The sequence below is a fragment of the Falco naumanni genome, chromosome 8, assembly GCF_017639655.2.
Source record: "Falco naumanni isolate bFalNau1 chromosome 8, bFalNau1.pat, whole genome shotgun sequence".
Taxonomy (NCBI): domain Eukaryota; kingdom Metazoa; phylum Chordata; class Aves; order Falconiformes; family Falconidae; genus Falco; species Falco naumanni.
In genome coordinates, this window is record NC_054061.1 from 49888528 (window position 1) to 49911261 (window position 22734).

Here is a 22734-nt window from a genome sequence, read left to right on the forward strand (position 1 = left end):
CTTTAAAACTTATTCCTTATAGCCCGCGGCTATGAGTAAACTATCTTTGTTAGCTGGGGTTGAGTTCAGGCTTGTTCCCCAAGCTGAGTGCTATGGAAAGCTATAGAAATCTACAGAAACAAGACCAAACTGGAAGGAGCACAAATTAGAAAAGGAAAAGGAGGGATATGCCAATGAGCTCTGTAACCTGTTTCTTCCCCGGAGGGTGCCTGAAGTGCACTACCATGGAGAGTTCACTACACTCTGTAAATACAGAAATTTCAAAGATGTTGTGTTGCCCTCAGTTACTGGAAATCCCTTCTAAAGCGACAGAGTCATCCATCCTAAAAGCACTAACACTAGCAGATCCAGTCAGAGTTCTTTGATCAAATAGTGACAGCCCGAAATATTACTCTGAGTGGCGCCAGCCCTATCCTGCATTTCAAGGGAACAGCAAAGCACCATTAGTTGAATTACACGTTTGGTCCCCAGGTTGCATTAAGCCCTTAGAAAAGGCTCTCAAACTTCGTATCCCTATAAGTATCAGATGAAATATAGAGAAATATGAAGGATGAGGGAAAGAAAAGAGCTCTACGATATAAGAAAAGACATAGAAGACCTTGTTTCTCCTGGGAACGCTGTCTGCCAGGCTGGTATAAAATGGTGGTGTCAAACACAGATCTGCTCATTTGGAGTTCGCGCTGTACAACAGTGCTTAGCTAACAGATGTTTCTGAATGTAAAAGGACACTATTGTCTGTAGGACTTGCATGCTCCAATGCTATCTAGCCATTAAAATCAAATTATAGAATCAGGAAGAACCAAACCTCCTGTAGTAACATCTGTAGTATCCAGAAGTGAGGCAAGAGCCATTTATAATCATGCTGCTTGTCCTAAGTGCTATATCATATTACACCAAGATTTTCTGTAGGTGCTTCAAATACAACAAGGCAACGACAAAAACAAAGGAGAAGGGAGGCAGCAGAACTTTAAAAGCTGTGTTCAGCAACATCTGCTCTTTACCACAGGCAGTATTACGTACACACACTCACTCATCTTCCCTGTCTCTCTAGAGTCAAAGACTAAATCAGATTCAGCCAGAAGGTGGCCTAATTAGATTGCTTTTATATTCAAGGTAGCACCACCTGGAGTCATTAACACTATAAATTATAGGAGTTCTCTCATGACAGAGCACTACAGTGCTTGATAAATAGGAGAAGGTAGAGCTGAGTGGCTTTAAAAATCAAGACAGAAGGAATCAGAAGAGCGTGGGAGATTTCTGGGGCTGCATCTCAGTGTGCTTCATGAAACAGTATTATTATGTATTTAAGAATAAAAGGGGTTACTTAGACAAGAGAAAACACCAGCATGCATAGTGTTTACGTTTTATGGACTCATCATGAAATTTTAGGCTCTAAATATGCCTTCATTTTCAAAAATGGGGGGGGGGGGGGGGGGGGAGGAGTGGGGGAGAAGAAAGGTTCCTCAGATACATGCAGATACATGGTATTTTTAATACCAAACAACACTGCTATATAGATATCTTACCAAAAGGCCCAGAACACATTCTGGGAAAATTCCAGTATGGCACAGGAGCAGAGAAGACAGAGCCTCTGCCTGTTACTGCTGCTTTTCAGAGTATGAAAGCGCTAGGACATTACACAGCAAACCCCTCAGCAGGGACTGGTGGTCCAGTATGGCCAAATATAACCACTTTTGCGTGGTCTGATTTAAAAAGACCCTGGCATTTAATATCATATGAAAATAAGGCCTTGTTCTGATGCATCTATAGATGCACCCAGAAATCAAGCCACTATTCATAAACATCCTTGCCAGGAGCTTTACTCACGAATTGCTTATGCAAAGCACAACTGTCAGAAGTCTGACAGATGTTCAGGTTAGCCACTCCATATATGAAGCAAGTATAAACTAGAAAATAGAGTTAGATACAGGACAGCATCAGGAAGAAAGAGAAAGGCACAAATGTATCTGAGGATGGAGTGGAAAATACATGACAATTTTTTAAAAAAAGTATATATATATATATATAAAAATTATAATAAAAAATGGTGTTTTTTTAATTAGGAAGCCAACAGACCTGTACATCAGAGAATTGAAATTCCATGCACAGGGTATTATTTGCATAACTGAAGTTTCCAAATGATGGAAGAAGTACGGGATCTTTTTTAAGATTCAAAAGAACTGTATGACCCTGCCACACCTTCCATCATAGAGTAATAGAATAATAGAATATCTTCATTTGGAAGGGACCCATAAGGATCATCAAGCCCAACTCCCTGCTCCTTGCAGGCCTACCTGCATCATGTGGCAGATGATTCCGTCATCCCAGGCAAGAACAGAGATCTGTTTTTTGCAGTGTGGGAGTAGCTGATTTGGATGCTAACACCTGGGAAGCACTTTCAACACAAAGTTAACTTCCTTTCATAGAGCAGTAGTGGTCATGGAGATGATAATGAAGGCCAGACTCTGCAGCCTGTCTGTATCAGGACACAGTGGTGAGATAAAGAATGTGCCCAGAAGCTGATTTTGAGAAAAAATGAGGCATTTCCAACACAATCGAGCTTTCCATACAGTAAATGATGTGGTAATTTTGAAAATTATTTTTAAAGAAAATGGTGCAAATTAGTTCTTTTGGTATTTTTCGTTTGATCCCATTTCCCTTTGAGTCTCCACTGCTAAATGTTACGTAGTTTGAAATAAATCAATTCCACTATATTTGCCAAAGGTATGAGAAAGCACAGAAGCGTTGTCATGGAGACAACAATTCTTAAGTGAAGCAACTGAATCCCTAAAATATTTAAGCAACACTTAGTCTGCAGGACAAACATGAAGTAGAATATTTGTGACAAGAAGCTAGGCTGGAATTTCTCATATTGAGATCGAAAGAGAAAATAAACTAAAACCCATCCTGGGAAATAAAACCAAGTGGCTCCTAGATATGTTTCCATGAGAAAAAATTGTGCACAGCCACTTTCACGTCTACACAAGGACATGTCAACTCATCACAGAAAAAGAAATAAGCATAGCTACATCTATAACTTTCACCTGCTTCCTGGCTGAAGTGGTACAACATTGATGAGGAAAGCAGGTTTGTCTGGGTGGTTCAAACCATCAAGAAGAATGAACTGTATTTTCATTTTGTCTGCCATTTCTTTTTGAGTGACTGCTTAACCTACTGAGTTGACACAGTGAGTTGGTGATACGCGAAGGCACAGACACCTTGTGAAAGGATGTAAAGAGGTAGCTCGGACCTCCAGAAATCTAATTCCTATCATTGTTTTAATACCAAACCTTCTCAGACCTGAAATAATACAAGGGGCAGCTGTCAAAGGCAATCTGCTGATTACCTTTGCCATCACACTTAATTAAGCTAGCTTTGACCTGGTAATTACATCTACAAGCAAAAGGGATGTGTTTTGTGGGACAAAAATTGGATAGCTGAACTCAAAGTGTACCCACCAAACTGACTGTGTCCAGCACTGTTGGAAGGTATTAGGAAATGAATTTTGACCAAGTTTCCAGTCTTTCCCATTTCTCCTGGCCCTTGTTGCTCCTTTCTGACAAGCTGCTTTCCCTTCTCTCTGTATCATCTAGTAATTTCCTCTCCTCACTTTGCACTAAGCAGCAAGGGGAGAATATCAAGGAGTCAGAGGAAAGGAGCAAAACACTGGCTGAAAAGCAGAAAGGAGAAATAGAAATCTGAACAGAAATCTCCAGCAAAACTCCCATGGACCTTCACTGGGATATCTGCCCAAGTGAGGGAGCGTGGGGAGGGCAGGAAACAGCCTAGAGAGATCTTTAAAATATTGCAGAGCTTGTAGTTAATTCAGATCAAGTGTTCCAGGGGTCAGTTTGTGGCAATAAGGAACATGTACTGAAGGTGTAGGAGGGACACATAATTTTTGCAATAGTGCTGCTTTCCCAGGCTCTCCCAAGTCTGTAATTTTGAGAGCTATACCCTCAGGAGAACACCGACTGGAAAATGAAAAGTTTCGGTGTGAGACAATTTATGGTAGGCCAAATACCGCAAATTTATCTATTTGGCCTTATAATAAATCCCCCATTGATTAATGCAGCTTCCAAAATTTACTGATACAGGAGCCCTGCATTCCCTGAAAACACTGAATGGTTAGAGGGCTGCAGCTCTGACCGCCAGTATCCACAGCGCGCAGCGTGCCTCACCGCCTCCTGTTGCTAATTGACAGAGAAAAGGAGATGGGCAGTAAGTAAAGGTTCCTCACCTGTTAACTGGCCTACTCCCACAGAAACCATTAATAGCTGATAACTGTCACGCAATGCAGGGGAATATGGGACCCTGCATTTGTCACACCTTGGCACCCCCACAGTAAGTTTGTGTCCTCTCTTGATCCTGGCTTCCTGCTTCCTCCCCCTTTTGCAGCCAGCTCCAACCTCTGCTGCTTCTTTTCATGGCTCTGAATGTTTAAAACCTTGCTCCTCTCTCATTGTTTTTCCTTTCTAATTCCTAATGAAGGCTCCTCCAGGACTTTCAAACAATGTCAAGCCTTTTTAGCTCCAGTGTTTACACCTACCAGTAGCAACTTGCTCCTCCTCTCTTCACATGCCAAACTCCTACCTCTTTACATTTATTCTACTTGACAATCTCTCTTTGACAAAGCATTTACAGCAAGGCTGCTCCCCCAAAATACGCAGTCTTAGAACTTGTTCTATTATTTTGTGGAAGGCTCTTAGAAGTTTGAAAATCAGTGGTTATCTCAGTCAGCTCAGGGAACTGACTGGCTTTGTAAAGCACCGACCTCTGAAGATGTGCAGATGAATTGCAAGGATCCACTTCCTGAGCCACGCACAATGGGGCTTCAGGGGATCAAGTGACCAGTTATAGTAACTTCACCAGTGTATCGCTGTTATGGGTGCACTGGGCTACTCAAGTAGTCCAGCGTAATCAGGGTGCATTGTGTTCTGGGTGCAAAGGCCTTCCTCTCCCACGCACTCCTGATGCTATTCAGGGGCTGCACAATGGAACAGCAGGATCACCCTGTTCACCATCAGCCTTTACTCCATGAGGTTAGCCTGAGTAGCTGCTGTGAGACCAACTTACCCCTGCCTTTGGGACGCGCAGCATGCACCAGCCACTGCACTCAGAGTCTGGGTCTGGATTTCACAGCTCACGAGTCTCTGTAGTCCTTGCCCAGCCTTAAAGCTGATGGAGCTCTTAGGCAGGGTCACACTTTGACTGAACTGGCCTTAGCACAAAGATGGCCCTTATTAAACAGCCATACGAATAATAAAAACTTTTGGTTAGTTATCAGACCTAGACAACACATCCAGCTCCCACAGAGCACTCTCTTCTCCTCCACACATGCAAACACTGTAATTTGTATTATGCCAATTCAGTAATGGATCATTTAGTAATCATTCATTAACTGAAACGCTCATGTACAACAGCAGCATAGCATCTCATCTCTGCACTTTCAGAAACCCGCAAGAGATGATTAGAAAGGCCCTGAGCCCTCAGAAATGAGTCTGGGAATGCCTTTGTTTTGAAGGGAACTAAAGACCAATCATTTCCCTGAAATGCTCAGCCTGTTCTGAATGCCTGTTTAAATCAAATACAGATAAGCTCTACTCCTTTCTGCAGAGCTGTTTGCCTGCTCAGACACAGAGAAAAGAATGTTGCAACGTAAGTGCATGCACATCTCCACATAAACCAAACCCCACGCCCAGGTCTGTGATCAGCTGGGTGCCCCAGAGGACGAGGAGGTATTTTAACAATGCTGCAGCTTGTTGGTAGAGAAAGAAGGGGAGGAAGTGGAGAAGGCATGGGAGGCAGAAAAAGAAGAACAGATTTTTCATCATAAGGATGACATTTACAAATACCATTCCCTTTGGGTGAGGTTACGTTTAAGCTAGACAGCTCAGACAATATTAAAACTGAGATGAGGCTTTATTTCTGAAGTGCTTTTCTTCTGTGGAACCTGAAACGCTTTCAGAGAAGCATGAATTAAGCCTCACAGCAGCAGTGTGTATGAAGCAATGATTATTCCCCATTTAGTAGATGGGGTATAAAAATGCAAAGAGGTCACGTGAGTGGTTCAAGGGCGTACAGGAAGTCTGTGGCACAGCACAGAAATAGAATCCAGACCTCTTGACTCCTAGACTTGTACTTTAACCACAAACTCATCCTTCTTCCCTTAAATATTCAAGAAGTTGAAAGCCACACAGCATCAACAAGTCAAAGATCTGAGCGATGCTTGCCTTAGATTTTGTAAGTATATACCTAAAATAGTATACGCATAGACAGGAAAAGATAATTACCTGGGGCATTACATAGTAAGTGTAGTATAAATGGCAAATTTGTTTTCTTCCTTGGTGTGCTGCTGAAGTAGGACTCCCTCAGTTCATTCTTGTTCCCAGCTGGGAGAGGATTTCAGGAAATGGAGTTGGGAGGGGACAGTTAGTGCGTGTTTGTTGACCTGGACCTTTCTTACTTCAATCAATGTGATATTTACAAGAAAAATAAATAAATACATGTAAGTGTTTTGCACTCTGATAAAGATGACACTACAAGGAGCATGCAGAAGCAAAGGATAAGCTTTTTTGTCTGTAGTAAAAGCTTCTACAGGGTTTAAAAAATGATGTTAAATTATTACAGAAAGAAACAACAAATAAGCCTGGAAAGATTGTTGCTTGTTGTGTTTAAATGGAGGCATGGCAGAAAAAATTACCGATTTCTGAAGTGTAATTCTTCAGTGCTAAACAGGAAAGGCTACTCTCCAGAGAGATTTCTAAAATGAAAAGTTGCTGTGTTGTCACTGGTTAATGCTTAAAATCTGCCTTCTGGGTTCAATTCACCAACTTAAAGCACCATACAAAGAAGGCAATTTTAGACAAGTCTAACCTTCTTTCATGACTAAGGGAAAAGTACCCAGTCATGTTTTCCGGTGTTCAGTCACCATGCAAGTTTGTGTGACACTGGCTATTTACTTTTGGTCTGAAACAAGGCCCTTCACAGAGACTGGTATGTGCTCTTTACTGAGATATCATTGGATTCCAAGACACAGCTGCATCTCCAGTACTGTTAGTCTGGTTGAAGGGCATTAGTCTCAAAACCAGGGAGACACAGAAAACATTTGCCTCCCTGAAGGGGTTCGTCTTGGGTGAGGACTAGTAGCAGTAAATTAAAAGAAAGAGAAAAAGGAGAGCCATCTTTCTTTTCTTTTGTTTCGTTTTCTAGCTCTGGTATTGAAGGCCTATTTGTCTGAATGCATGTGTGCATTCTTGATTTCTACCCTCACTGTTTTACAGTGGTACTTTAAAAAACACTTAATAGATTCCTTTTAATTGCCCAGCTCCCTTAGTAAGCAGCCTACTGCACTCAGCAATTGAAACACCAAATTAAACAAGACATCAATACTTTAAAAGCAGTGCTTCAGCTCAGAGATAAGCAGAAAATAACTTATTTCTGGGCAGGTCCTTGGACCTGGAAGAACTGCTGTTCATACAGGGCCAAAGACAGACCTGCTTTTTGCCTCATTCCAAAGGAAAGGAGACTTGTGGGTGGGCTGGCGTGGGAGTCCAGTCCAAGCATTTTGTTTGGATGCCAGCCTTCCTCCCTACACTGAAGCAGTTGCTGGTTTTGCCTATATATGCAACAACATATGGACCAACAAATGCGAAGGAAAGAGAATCAGCATGAGACCAAGGTACCAGAACAGCTACATCCATTAGACATCTCCCCAGAGCAGAATTGCCACCCTTCATTAAGCCATGGCCATTACTTGCTATTATTACTGAGTTTATACTGCTTCATTGGGGTTTTCCCAGTTGTACAGGGACACAATGACTAAGGATTTGCTGGGGGATGGGTTAGATTAATTTTCAAGTCAGAACTAATCTATTCTACGCAGACAGGCAGTTGAGGAAAATTTGTATTACAGAGAAAATGCACAGTCAGATACATTCAGGCAGAAGCCAACAAAATGAAAACTCATGCATCACTGACCTCTGAAATTTTGTCCCTTTTCAAAGCCCCATCCTGACACTACACTGTGTGATTTCAGCGCTGTACCCTAGTTGTGCTTGTTCTGTAGACTGCAGGTTAGAGAAGAGTGCCTTTTTGCTGCTCAGTCATCCATACCTTCAAGCTTGATGCTCATTATAGTCCTGCAAGCAGGTCAACCTCTAAGCTAGGATCCCTTGCAGTCTAATGGCAACGTGAACGACTGGATTTACTCATGAGATGTTACTGGAAACCGACAGAAGTAATTTGTACAGAGAAGTAATCTGCCCAGGCAAAATAAATACAGAGCTGAATCTTTGTACGAAACTCATTGCAAAGCTGAAACAAGCTTTTTGTCATATGCTATCTGTTGTTAATTAGGCAAAATACAGTGCAGGGCAGGTTTTCTAAATAGTGTGCATTTGTCTCTGTTTTACAGATAAAATTCTGTGGCTCCAAAATGGACTAGCATTTCACAAACCTGAACTGACAATAAAGAAAGAGACTGAAGACATACAAAGAATGGTCTATGTTTATAGCATTAAAGGATATGTTCTTTGCTGTTGCGGTGCTGTGACTCAAATCACTAAGGTGCTGAAAAGCCAAAGGAACTCTCTTGCTGCATGGGTCTGCACTTGCACCAAGAAAATTATTATATTGGAGTGTGACACATCAGTGTACTCAGAGGCAGCATCAAATAGGGAGAAAAGGTCACGCTGTATCTGATTCAAAACTGGTAGAAAATAGTACCTTGAAGATCCCCGCTGCACTCAGCAGCAGAGGGCTGAGTAAGTAAACGGAACACAACGGCACTCTGACATACATTAATTCCCCTGATAGTTATTTCTGTTGTTTGGTGCAGTACCAAAAGGACAGGAAGAACAGGGATAATCTTCTGTGGGATTTTTATTTTTCATCTTAGTAGCATAATCTCATTCTTTTTAAAGACACTTGATGAATTAACTTTGTAGGTAAAAGCCAGTGAATTACATTTAAATTCTGCCTTGCAGAATTAACAATAATTTTCCTCACGTTAGCCAGCCAGAAAAGTCTTCCTCAATATTGCCATTGGGCAATATTGTCTCCATATCATTTGCAGAAGTTGCAGAATAGCTAAAATATATCTGCTACCTATGATTTTCTTGATGCCTCCTATTACTTGTATTGCAATCGTGTCTAGGTGACCTGGCACAGGCTGCGTTCCTCTGGGCTGGCCAGTTCTTGACACAGAAACATCCTTGTCCAAAGAATTTGTGAGAAATGGAAGAAGAGAGAGTGAAGAAGACCACTGAGACTTTCAGGCCCAGCTCCTCAGACTTTTCCTTACCATGAAATGACACCGCAGTGTTTTTCTCTGTTACTATGGCATTCTGCAAACAACTCCAGCAGACTAGCTAGAAATGAAGTGGGCAAACCTCTAAAAGTTTGGCAGTTTGAATAAACGTCTGTGAGGATCTGGCTGGACTTGGGGACAGACTGTCCTTTGGAAAGAAACCACAGAAACTGGTAGAGACGCACCCCTTTCCTATGGGCCTCTGCGGAGTCTGGAGGAAAGGGTATGAGGCAAATAAGATCTATAACCAGAACAGTTGAGAGATGGGGGAGTGGCTGGAAAAAAGTGTCCCATGGTGAGGGATCTTGTACAGTGCAGAAAGGTAGAAGGGATTAGAAAACAAAGAGATGAATGGAGGAGACCAGAGCGAGGTGCTCTCTATTCCACAAAGAAGAGCAGGATGCATATTATAGATCATGTATGATCACAGTCATGGGCGTCACAGGGAACCTCTTGGAAGGCTTCCAGGCCTGAGGTCTTGGAGGAGGGCATGTTCTCCTGAAACATATTACCAGCTGCAAAAGAAGCAGGAACCACAGAGCTGTAAACTGAAGATACTAATAATCTGCACTCTGGGCAGAATTATAGGAGTTCATTTAGGAAACTACTGGGAGCAGAAAGAAGCAGAGTGAACCCTGTTAGACCATTAAGTCATAAATAGCTGGAGCTGTCTGCCTTTCCCAAGGCTTTTCTTATTTCTGTTCCTAAAGCTTCCTGTCACAGGTTATGTGAGAGTTTAAGTCAGCCTCTTGGGTTGGGATGGACATTTTTTTCCTGAATAAGCAGTACATATAATAATACGTATATTGCTTCAGGTAATGCCTCCCTTTCCAGGAAGCAGTGCTGTTCAGAAGGGACACACAGTGATCACAGGGATGGCGAGGCCATTGGCCAGCCTCCTCTCCTGGGTGACTTGACTGAATGTGGCAGGGTGTCGGATGCCTTGCATCTGTGTGTTCCCATTCTGATGCTATTATGTACGCATCCCAGGCTCAGCTGAGGCTGCCAGCAGGAATAACCCAAAAGGCCACGACAATGACTGTTTTGTTGGTTTTTATGGAACTGAATCCCAGGAGTACTGGAAATCTTCAAATACAGCTTTTTCCCATAAAAAGAAACTTCCAGATGCATGAGCTCTGAGTGTTTGTGAACAAGCAATGTTTGGCTAGTAAGTTTGCTCTTTTGATGTCTGCCACTTGTCATCTGATTTATAATAAATAGGTAATAAGTTGCTAAATACCATAGTAACTCGTGAGAACATTAATGCATGATTTGCTGGTAAAAGGGTGTATAATTTCATTGAAGGCCACCACCAACCTGACCACATATATTAGCAGGGTTTCCTTCTCTGGATAGATTGTTCTTGAATAAAACTTCCAAAACTGAGAGCAGTCCTTACTAAAAACTTTCACGGGTTTGACCAGCCAGTGAGCAAGTGCTATGATGCTCAAAACTACGTGTGATGTGTAGTATGTTAATTTTACCAGACAGTCAAGGAACCTCCTTTTATGTTAAATATTTCAAAGAAAAACAGGTCATTTGTTCCACAGGTGGCAGGATGCTGTGCGCAAGTATTCTCCCTCCATTTATGATCTTACAGTAAGCTGAAGGACTTCACCTGCAAAGATCCACAAAGCTTTACAAGTGCCGTATCTGCTCACTGTGATGTGTTATTAGCTTTCCAATGGCTATAGAAAAAGGGGCATGAGGGGATCGTGATCCTAAGCAGGATATGTACACCACCTAAACTGCTCAAGATCGATATCTTGGTCTAGTTAAAACCCTCCAGCACTAGAGATGGAAACCTGTGGTCAGTCTGATGCTCTGCTTGAGTACTCTTGCATTTAGAAAGCTTTTCCTAATGCTGAAGCCTTGCTTACTGCAGTGCCATGCCATCACTACTTGCCTTGCCTATGACAGACATGGAGGACACGTGATTTCCTTCCTCTTTGCAGGAGTCTTTTGTGTACTCAGTGACTGCTATTCTCCATTCAGTCCGCTCTTCTCTGAGTGAACATGCGCCCTTCAATCCTTTCCAGACTTCTGCCTGGTCCAACCCCACTCCTCACCTCCTTGCAGCTGGGCACAACTTTCTGGCTACACAGTGCCCCAGCCACCACTTGCTACTCTGGCTAAGGCACTAGCAGAACCAAGCTGATGGATGACTTCACATAACTTTCAGTCTAGTCTCCCAGTTTGTGCAGTGTGGTGATTGCCCTTTTCATTATATTAGTGATTTGTGTTTAGCTTGTGATCCATGAATGGGTCCTCACAGATCTTTTCCTTTTCTTCTGCAAACCTGCTATCTCACCTGTGCTCATACTTGTGCTGCAGACTGCTCCTGCATGGCTAGTGAACCTTGTACTTTATGCTTTTTATGTAAGACCAGTTCTACAGTTTGTTCATTTTTTACCATTCAGAACCTAGCCCCCACCAAGCCTGCATTCCCTCCCACCTAGGGCTGTATGGCCATTTGAAAAGCAGACTCTGTTCATCATCCAAGTTATTAATGAAAGTAACATACAGTGCCGAGCCAGACCAGACTCCTGGGGAACTTGGAACCGAGGAGCTCAGTTTATCTTTCTATTTTGACAACAATTTGTCTGTAAGTACTAAGCCTTGTTTCCAATCAGTTTGATACTCACTTTTTATCTGGCTATATTTCTCTTTCTTGCTTACATAAAGCTCTGCCAAAAGCCTTATGAAAATCAAGATATATGGCATTTACTGCTTCTTCCTGTCAGCATGGTAAGGATTACCTCATCAAATGATGAAATTAGATGGTTTGACATGGTCTGTTCTTCAGAAAGCCATGTTTTTTTCCTCTAGGTACTTATGAATAATGGCTTGAGTAAATTTTCCAGTATTTTTGCAGGGACTGAAATAAGCTGATCTCTCTAGAATGCTCGGACTCTTCTTTCTTCCTTTTTAAAAGAGAAGTATAACTTTTGCCCTCTTCCCTTCTTTGATATCTCACTTTTCTGGAGAGAACCACAAATGGTGCTGAAATTACATCAGGTAATTCTCCAAGTATTCTGGACTGCAATTCATCCAGCCTAGTTAATTTGAATATAGTTGGCTTCTTTATGCCCTTTCCAATCCATTCTCCCCTCATACTAGGTGCAGATCATGCTGCTTTGCTGTGGTGACAGTTGCACTGGTTACCACCTGCGGCTGGCTCCTGAAGCCCCCAATACAAAACCAGCACATGGCTTTCTCAGCAACATTTTCCCTTTCTGTTCAGTAATCAGCCATTTCCCTGGGATTTGTTTTACTTTGAGTGTACGTGCAGAAGTGTTTCTTGTTACCCTTCAGGGACTTTGCTCATGTTACCTCATTTTGTGCTCTTGCTTCTGTATTTCCATCTTTCATGCTAGTGCCAAGCTTGTATACTTATTTCCAGTAACCCTCTAGTTTCTTAATACTGATTTCCTCTTTCTTACCAGCCTTTCCCTTACATCTGCCCAGAGCAGGATCCTCCCAACCACATCTCCAAACATTTCAAAATATGCCTTCTTGAGGTCTATACTCTTTATTTTGCTGTTTTCCTTCTCCTTTGATTTCCAAAGGAAGGCCATGGAAGATGGAAGCGGTTAGGTCCCCTGAAAATGAGACTTCAACTATGTTTTTATGATTTTGATCACAAGGCCAGCATTTTAACTGTACAACAAGAAGAGCTCTAGGCCTCCTGTTTCTTCAGCATTACTGCAGAGACGTTTTCTGCCAGACTGTGTTACAGTGCGGATGCCTCTCAAGCTTTCTTATCTGTGCATGGTATCTGATACAAGCTGCAGAGTGCTCTGTGACGGTTTTCAAAAATTGGCAGCATCTCCAGCTTCTAGAGCTTCTTGTGCTTCTAGGCACCATCAGGAGCAAACAGTCTCATACCATCAAGGTTTTCACAAAAGCTGCAGAGACAGCTGATTGTGTTACCCCAAGACGCATTTGGTCTTGCTGGGAAACATACAACTGTCTCCACGGGTTTTTCACTACATCCACTGCAGTGCATTTACCCAGGTATAAATCACCCATGCCAACTGCCCACAGTGTAGTGCAACGGTATCTTTCTGTAATCGTATTTCATTTGCATACATGTGCTACCTAAGAGCAAGGACAGCTTTGAAAATTTAGATGACAAACTAGAGAAGACTTGCATGTGTGCCCTGTGGAGAAAGGGCACACTTAGAAGGCTTTAGGCCTTATGGTTTCAAAAGCCAAACGTAGCATATTTTTCAGGTTCTGAACCATTTGGATTAGAAAATGATCTCAGGCTGTTCAGCTGGTTCCTACTCCTACGATATGTGAGATGATATGTCTGAAAGTCATCAGAATTCAGCCTGTCTCTGTCTTGAACAATAGCGATGCTGACGGAACAACCACAAATGAAATAACAAATCAACAAGCTAATCTACATCCTTCCAGCATCACTTCCTAAAATGTGATGTAACCACATAAGCATACCACAGCCTATAGCTTACATGTCACACAAAACCTGAGCACCTGCAAACATCAGGGAGTGCAGACCTAAAGTTAAAATTTGTGGCTTTACATTAATGGAAGAACACATACATCTCTTGCCTTGCTTTCATGTTCTGTCCAGAACTAGAAGCAGGATTAGCTGGCCATTCCAAGAAAAAAAAAATGGGGAAAAAATAGAAAGAAAGAAAAAAAAAAGGCAAAAAAGATTTATAACATTTCTGACCAAGATGGAATAGAGCAGACACCAAAATGCGGGGAGACAGTCTTCTCACATGGTCCACAGTCCAGGCTTACCAGCTTAACAGGATTCAACAGGTCAAATAATGAGCTGGTATGAAATCCTGGCCCTATGAAATTCATGGCAAAACTCCCATTGATCTTTCTGGGGCTAGAATTTCAGTCTGGCCAAACTGTTTCCAAACGCTGACCTTTTCTAGAAAGCAGCAAATGTCATGCAACGTTTTTTACATTAATATATTCATATTTAGACAAACTGGAATGGTTTTGGGCAAGGAAATATACATGGGGCGACTTTGCTGCCAGGTCAAAATGGGCTCTGGAAGACACTGTCCCCACCATAGGTGAAAGTGTTGACAAAGGAGTACTCTGCAGTGCAGGCAGATAGTAGCCAAGTAAGGTGCTCTGTGGAGCTACAAATCTGGGCAGGAGAGTTATGTTATTCTCAGCAAGATATAATGAACTCAAATGCTAATCAGCAACAGAAGAGTTTTCCCTGTTGTGCAGCTTAACAGAGGTTGATGCTGTTTGGAAGAGATCAGTTGGGTTTTCTGGAACTTCAACATACCCAGCGACAGCACCTGGGCCCCTGATGGTTTGCTCTCTCCCAGCAGCTTAGCTGACGATCACTGCTCTCCTTCAGTGGAGGGGACAGTAACAGACAGGCATTCCCAGCATGGGTGCAACCAGGGTCTTGACTGTGGAGTCGCTGCTTCTGCTTTGAAATCTAGGCTGCTGTCTTAAAACAGTACATTCAGCTGATGACAGCTGAACAATGTACTCCACCTTCGGCTGCCTGTTCGTGCCTGACTTGTGTACGGTGTGTGCTCCTCTCGCTTCCTGCCAGTGTTTACAGCCAGGCTGCAGCAAGAACTCAAGTGCCTCTGTGCCGTCTCCTGCTCTCCACACCTTTGTAGGCTTCTGCCTGTCCAGAACTGATGTTGGCTCTAGAGCTCTGATATTAGCTTAGGTTCAATGCATTATTTTAAGCTAATGAGCAAATGAAAACTAGCATAACCTATCCCCAGGGATGAAAGGAAGAGCCAAGAGCAGATGTTGAAATATCAAAGTGATGATGTCAGTTAAACCTCTTTTACAAAACGGTCAAGTGGAAAGACTGAAAAGGAAGGTTGCACTTTTCCTCCAATACAGGTCAAATAAAGAGCTAAACACTCCTTCTCCTTCCATCACTGCAGTACTACTAAAGATTGTACTTTTTCAAATAGTTTCCCTGATATAGCCGAAGACATTTACCTTCTTTATACAGGTTTATTGGCCTCACAGTATTAATCCCCTCTAGGCATTCAGAAAGAGGAATCCATTTCTACTAACTTTATTAGTGCAATGCAATTTTCCGAGACCCAGAGCTGAATAATTATGTTAATAAGTGATACATCCAATTTAGTCCATTTTTTCCTACTTGTGACTTGACCATCACATCATCCTGACTTCTGTGTTTGTAGGATTAATTGTAAATATTCACCAAACAGATTATACAAACACATTTCAGTCGATGAGTTTTTTGCAGACCGATGTCTTTGAAAACACGCAATTTATTTTGTACCCTTGAAGGTATGTGGTTGGTTGCCTAATTGACATGCCATCGTTTCTGACAGGGAAACCAAAACTTTTAAAATAGGAGAATAATGATGGAAGCCTATCAGTTATCTGAACCAATAATATTGCCCCTGTATGATGATCCTACAGATTAATACTAATCTGTGTTAAAAATTGTTTATAAAATTTTTAGGACTCACAAATAAATTGTTAAACTAACGGCTTAAATAAATATGACCAGTGGAAACCAGGAGTGAGATCTAATCATGAGAATAGTCACGAATCACTTCCTTCTAGTTCCAAGAGCTCTGCTGCTTATTAGTTTGCCTTTTATCTTGCAGTGCTCTGTGAAAACCTCCAAGGATATTACATATAATACAAGACCCACATGCAACTAATCATGGAAATTTGACTAATACTAACTAAGGGAAATTCCACTGAATAGGCAAAATTTTATATAGAATAATGTGTTTTGTAAAAAACATTTACAAAATCACTTCTAGTTGTGAAAGGAGGATTGAATTAATGTTTATCTTTGTGATATGCCACATGGACACTTTGGAGACTTGTGGGAATATTTCTTAACAAAAAGCATGTGCAAGTACCTTAAGATGTAGAATTAGGGCTAATGGAGTCATCGGTAATAATCTGCTGAAGCCAAGGAAAAATGACACCAGAAAACCTTGTGTTTCTGAAGCATAAAAGTAAAAGCTCAGAAATTTAATAATGAACTCCAGTTTTATTGTAAAACCTTAGTGGATTTGGTGACAAAAATGTACTTTAATTTTTATAGACTGTCAGACTGTCCTGGAATCAGCAAAACCAGAGTTTTTACATTGCTTTTAATAACCTCCAAAGCTTAGTGAGATATTAAAATTTGATTGTACTTCAATATCTCCTGAAAGATTATCCAGACAGCTGCAGTAAGCAATATGTAGCAGGACCTCTTCAGGGTCAAACTTGTGTATAGGATTATTCTGGTTTTATTAGAAAGGAATCCATATGTATATGAGACAGCTGCAATGTGAAGTGGAAGCCCGTATACCTAGCTTTCTAATCTTAATATTTGCCTACTGGCTCAGATACAAGCTTCCTAGGCAGTTCTAGCACATTGTTCAGCTACCTAGCACACAGTGTTTGGTTATCAGTCAGTTTTGGTATAATCTCTGGTTTAAGGGCCAGGTTTAGCTCGTAAGAACAATCACGCATCTGCAGCCCGCTGTCTCCCACGAGCCCTTTAGAACTGGTCATGCAGGTCAGCCATGTGATACACGCAGTCAAAGGACAGCGTGACCAGGCTGTGCACGTGCCTGTTAGTTCACACAATGAGGGATAAACCTGTGCCATTACTTGCCATTGGCATGTCTGGGGTACCAATACTTGTTGGCTCCATGTCCTAAGATACGTTAGAGGAGACACCTAAACATGCAGCACCTAGGTGGCTCCCTAATGGACTTTATGGCTTGCACCAGCAGACAGAGTAGACACCTCTGAAATCAAGCATGGAAATTTTTTTCTGCTTCTTGTGTGGATATGACTTCCAAAAAACCCATCATATAACTTCTCCTCCTCCTCTTTAAACAAGCAAGGATTCCTACCCTCTGAACGCATGAAGGCCTTTGTAAACAGCAAAACGGTTACTTTAAATTTCCCATTTAAAGGAATAGTTTAAAGGAATGATGACATGTTGAATGAAAGCAGAATTTCTTTTCTAAGAAAAAAATCCATTATAAAATTAATAAGTACTTGTCAGAATTCACTTGCATATTCAAATGACTAAGCAGATGCTTCCTACTGTGATTTGAAAAGGATCTCCTCCTGCTTTAGGCACTTTTCACAGTTAAGAATCAGGAATTTTGGTCCCTAGTTCCTGTGTGGAAATGTTTAAAACTCTTTCTAATATATTTAGGATGTTTTCCTATGCAGCCCAGCAGAAATATTTCCAGTGTGCTATGACTCAGTACTTTTTCTGAAGTGGCAGAAATACAGTGAAAAGTCTGTTTCTGATAGTATTTTGGCAGAAAACAACTCTGTGGGTTGGTGTTGGCAACACCACAGTCTAAGAATAGGGCACTTCTCAGGCAGAAAGTTGTTGAATTCGGACATAAACTGGGTTTGCCTAGGCGCAAAGAAGCCACTGTCTTCAGGGAAAGGAGTAATTTGGAAATGCTTGTCCTATAAGTCAGAGTGTATTAGTGTCTACCAAAACAATTATTTCCTGTGAGGGCTACTCAGAGTGAAGTAATCTGGAAGAACATATTCCATTGTACGAGCGAGGTCGCTGGGTAGCCCCTCTGACACTTCCTCAAAGGGCCTCTCATTGCATGGAGTGCTCTATTCTAGTTTCAATTGTTCATAAACATGAGTAATGCTTCCTTCCAAGTCTGTGTAAGAGGGAAGAACTGTAAATGGATGGTGCTCCACCGTACATGTACCATGCTGATAGCACTACCACTAAATTCACAAAACGTAGCAATGGCGTGAGACAAAAAGTAACACAAGGATGAGGAAGTGAAAGAGTTAAAGCGTTTAAAAATTGGTTTGATCATGACAGCCTTAACTAATATTCTGAGCTGAGCCTGAGCTGTCCTGGTTCTGCTGAGCCCAGTGCAGATGGAAGCATTTTCTCTAGCTAAGGCTTTACCCCTAGACACAGGCAATGCAGATTGTTCTCTACAAATAGAGGCGATGCAGACAGTTCCCTGGAAACCCCAGCTACAGCATTCCCTTACTACAGGTAACATTTGCCAAGTGACTCAAGTGTCTACACTGCCAGTTTGATTTCATTCTTATTTCACCCCAGGGCTCCGGTTTCCTGATTATCCATACTGTACGTGTGCTGCTTTTGGCAGCAATAATTTTGGTCAATTGCTTCTCTCCAAAAGGAAATGCTGGCACAGTTGGCAGATCAGCCAGCTCCAGGCAGAACATATTGGGTGTATACCTCCCAGGCTTGGACTCCTGTTCCATGCAACTGCCATTCAGCACAGCCCCAGAAAGCCTTCCTCCCACAGCAGCCTCCTACAGACCCTCGGACCCTGCAGCACCTGTAACACTCCACCTTGCCCTCAGATAAGAAAACACAGGACTAGCAGGCAGAAATCTTCTTGATATTTAGGGGTCTATGTAACTTCTCTGGACAGCTTCACTCCAACCAGGTCTGGAAGCTGTCTTTTTGCACAAAGTTGAATTCGGAATTCGTCTGCTCTAGATTTCTAGGCCTTAAGTTTTTTGGAAGATGCTTTCTCTTATTTAAAATTGCTTGTAATATTCCTGCAGTGCTCATTCACATCTTTTGTTTGCAGCAGGATAAAGGAGAGTGAAAGAAATTCTTTCCAAGAATGAGGCATTCTGAACTCCCTTATATACAGGACAACACTACTTTGTTGCCATTTCCTTCACGCCTTTACTGGCTATTATCCAACTTTTCCCATACCTCTCTCCTTAGGAAGGACAGGAGATCACTGGCCTGTCATTCACTGCAGAAATGGAAGAGCTAGTCCAGCTCCCTCCAACTGCCTGCCAGCAGCTCTAAAAGAGAAGAGCTAAGGATTATTTTTGTAGGACCTCTTTTCTCTACCAGTCCCAAGCATTGGGTCCTCAGCTCAAGTAAACTGGAACCGTTTTGACAACTTCAATGGTAATACGCAGGAGTCTCACTCACCTTTTCTACCCAAGAGAAACAAGGAGCCTGCAGTGCAGTTAACAGAAACTATTCTCCCTCTAAGCTTAATCTGAAAAATCTTCTATCCCAGAACATTTAGCATGTATGTACTCACCTGTGGACTTAATTTCAGGTGTTCCTACCTAAACGTGACCCTTAATGAAGGAGCAGTCATATGTCACATTACAGGCAGGTGATAGATGGAGTTAATCACGGAGCTTTGAGCCATTCCCTCTCTATCCATTAATCCACCTCCTTTGAGACTTGTTCTAACAGTCCAAATCAGGAATAGGTACAGCCATAAGAAATGGTTACAACTTTGAAACTTGGATAAGGTTTTTAACTTGAAAAGAGCCAGGAATGTACGTGTGAACTCCTGCCTCTTTCCCAAGAAACACTAATGAACAGCTTCTAGCTACCGGCATTCAAAATAATCAGCCTGTCATGGAAATGTTTATTTCCCCAAATAGGGGAGGCTTCCCTCAAGCTCTCTCTCAAATTTATATGTGTTTGATGGTAGCGCTTAGTCCTGTATTAGTGACACATTTATGGGCTGCTACCTTGAGGGCTGGAAACAAAAATTTCACATCTTTCCAAAAAAGAAAGCTCCTTTTCCACTGTGACAATATTAAGCTCTGGCCCTGGAAGGCTTCTGCGTACCAGACATCAGTTGTAACATTTTAAGGTACAGAAAACAAACTTTAAATTCCCTCTGAAGGAGTATATTGATTTTTCCCTTCCAGGCGTGGTGTTTGTACTTGTGGTATGAAGGCATCTGACTTCACAAAAGGAAGGGTGTGAAAATACTCACCACCCAGTAAAAATTCATTATTGTGCAAGGAAAATGACAATATAAAATGGAGGTTGTCAGAAAGCCGATCAGACCTTGGAAGCTAGAAGGCACAGGGCTACTTATAGAGGTCCCTAGCTCTGCCACTAACCTGAGGTATGTCTTCAGGCACGTGTCTTCACCTTGCTGTGATTCCATTTCCCATCTGTAAAGTGAAGATAACAACATGTAAATTTATCTTCAGATGACAAATGCAACATAACTCCTTAGGGTTAGCTTACTGGTCACAGTAGGGGGTAAGTAACAGATAATTCATTGTCTCTCTCGTTAGAAATAACATGACTTTGTTAAACTTTTTCTGTCACCCCACTTCTGCATCTCTACAGTAGCTAGTTAAAGCGCATTCTTCTTGTAATGAAGATGTGGAAAAACTCCTTCCATCTGTACCAAGTATGCATAGCACTATTCATAACAGATTATTACTTGCAGCAGCAATGGATGAATAAAGATGTTTTAAAATTTGCAGTTGTAGGGAAGAAAGCATTTACTTTAGCGGTTGGCAACATATAAGCATGCAGAACAACCAGAATAAAGCCTACTAGTTGCTCAAAATCTGTGTTACAATTCTTCCTGATGGGGAAGAAAGAGGAAGATTCTCTCAGACAACTGTTAAATTTAATCTGTGTATGGAGTTGCAGCATAGTCCAGGGACTTAAAAGTTAATTGTCTACAGCAGTTAAATGGGAATTTTAGTGACCTGCTGTTCTCCCATTACACTGGAGTCCTCAGGAATAAGTGAATGCTAGTATATTGTTGCAATTACACTTCTGGTATGCACGTACATTTTTATTTGCCTGAGAACAGGACAAATAAACAGTTTGGGAACAATTATGGCACTATGCAACTTCCAGTGATTGAAGTGAGACTTCATTTATTTTAAAATTAACTTCTAAACTATCCGCTTGTTTAATCATAACAAATGTGGAAGTTCTTTCTTGACTGTAACAGCTGAACACTTGGCTCAGTATTCTTTATTTCTTCATTCTTTAACATCAAGGCAAACTGGCAGCCTGCTTGGGATTTCTTGGGACTTTTTTAAAGATACTCAGATAATCCTCTGAGAAATCATACTAGATCATACCAACATTTCTCTAAAACTCAGGTCATAGCTCCTGTCAGTGCTTGGTTTTCTAACAGCAGGCATGAAAATGTAAAATCAAATGCCTGGACTGTTATTTTATTTACATACTCCGATGAATAAAAAGGCCAAGTCCATAGTCTAGATTCTTATGTACCCTGAAAACCCATTTATAAACCTCTTCTTTACTTATCTTGGACTGCAATTTCAGACATTTTGTGATGGGATGGAAACCTTCTTTTTCCCGAACATGGCCAAATTGCATTTTTAGCTCTTTCAGTGCTCTCACAGCTCTAGCTCCACTGAAATTATAATGTTAGTCTGGATTTCCATCACTGTGACATCAAGCAGAGCCTGTCTGCCAGCATACAGACAGACTCAGCAGACTGAAATCTGAATGGAAAATGGGGTAAGAATAGGAGTGAATGGTGCCTGAATCAAGGCTACTGCAGAATACCCTTGTGTAATGCTCAGGGTATAGAAGGAGAGATACTTAGAGGGGTGGGAGAATAATGAAAAATTAAGAGTGTGGGCATATCAGGGGACATTTTCAGGTTTTTTTCCCCTAAATATACTTTCATGTGATTTGTCCTAAGTGCAAGACAGCTGAAAGCTATGATATCTTCTTCCCCTTCCCCTACGCACATGAGAATCTAGGTAACAGAAATAGATCATACATTGGAAGTGACAGTCAAGTATCTAAGTGATTGGAAATGAACTGTTTAAATCAGAGAAAGAGCTACAATTTGGAGAAGGAAAGGAGCCATACCCTTGGGAACACAATGATGATTTGTGCCCTTTTAAAACCCCAGAAAACCAAGAAGTGCAGATAAGCCAAAAGCTTTTTTTTCTTTTTTTCTTTTTTTTTTTTTTTGGGGGGGGGGGGGAGGGGGATGGAGTGAACCCTTACTTCAGGGATCAAAGAAGAAACCATTAGGCAAAGCTAAAATCATGACTGAAGCACCAGAGGCTCTGGAAAGGGCAATACTGGTACCACTGTTCATCAGCACAGAGAGAAATGATACATCACAGCTTGGTCTCTAGGGCCATGGTGGGTAATTTCTCAGTGGCTTCTCTTCCCTTTCCTCTATCCCACCAGTCCTGTCCCTGTTAAAATCAGTGCCTTGGTCTGCCAACCATGGGAGAGGCACATGGAGGAGCAATAAGGGATAGAAGGGAATAAATGTGTCCATGGCCACACTGAAGAGTGTGCACAACGTTCCCTCTTGGTTTTTGTTAGCGGTGCTCCTAGAGCAGAATCTTTTCCTTTTTCCACAGTCTGGTTTCCATCTGAATGGTGTCCCTTTGCCAACACATGCCAGTGAAATGAATGGCAGTAGCTTTGTCTCTGCAATATATTCTGTTAACTCTGTGATGAGGGCAGAACGCACTCAGACTGTATCCCAAATACAGAAAGGATCTGATGACCAGGATGCAGAAGCATGCAGCAGGCTTAAGAAACGTTAGGCAGGTTCAGTTACCTGAGCCAAAAGATGTGACAACAGTGGGTTTCATTTCTGAGACAGGGCAGTTCAGCAAAAAGATACTGAACTTTGTAA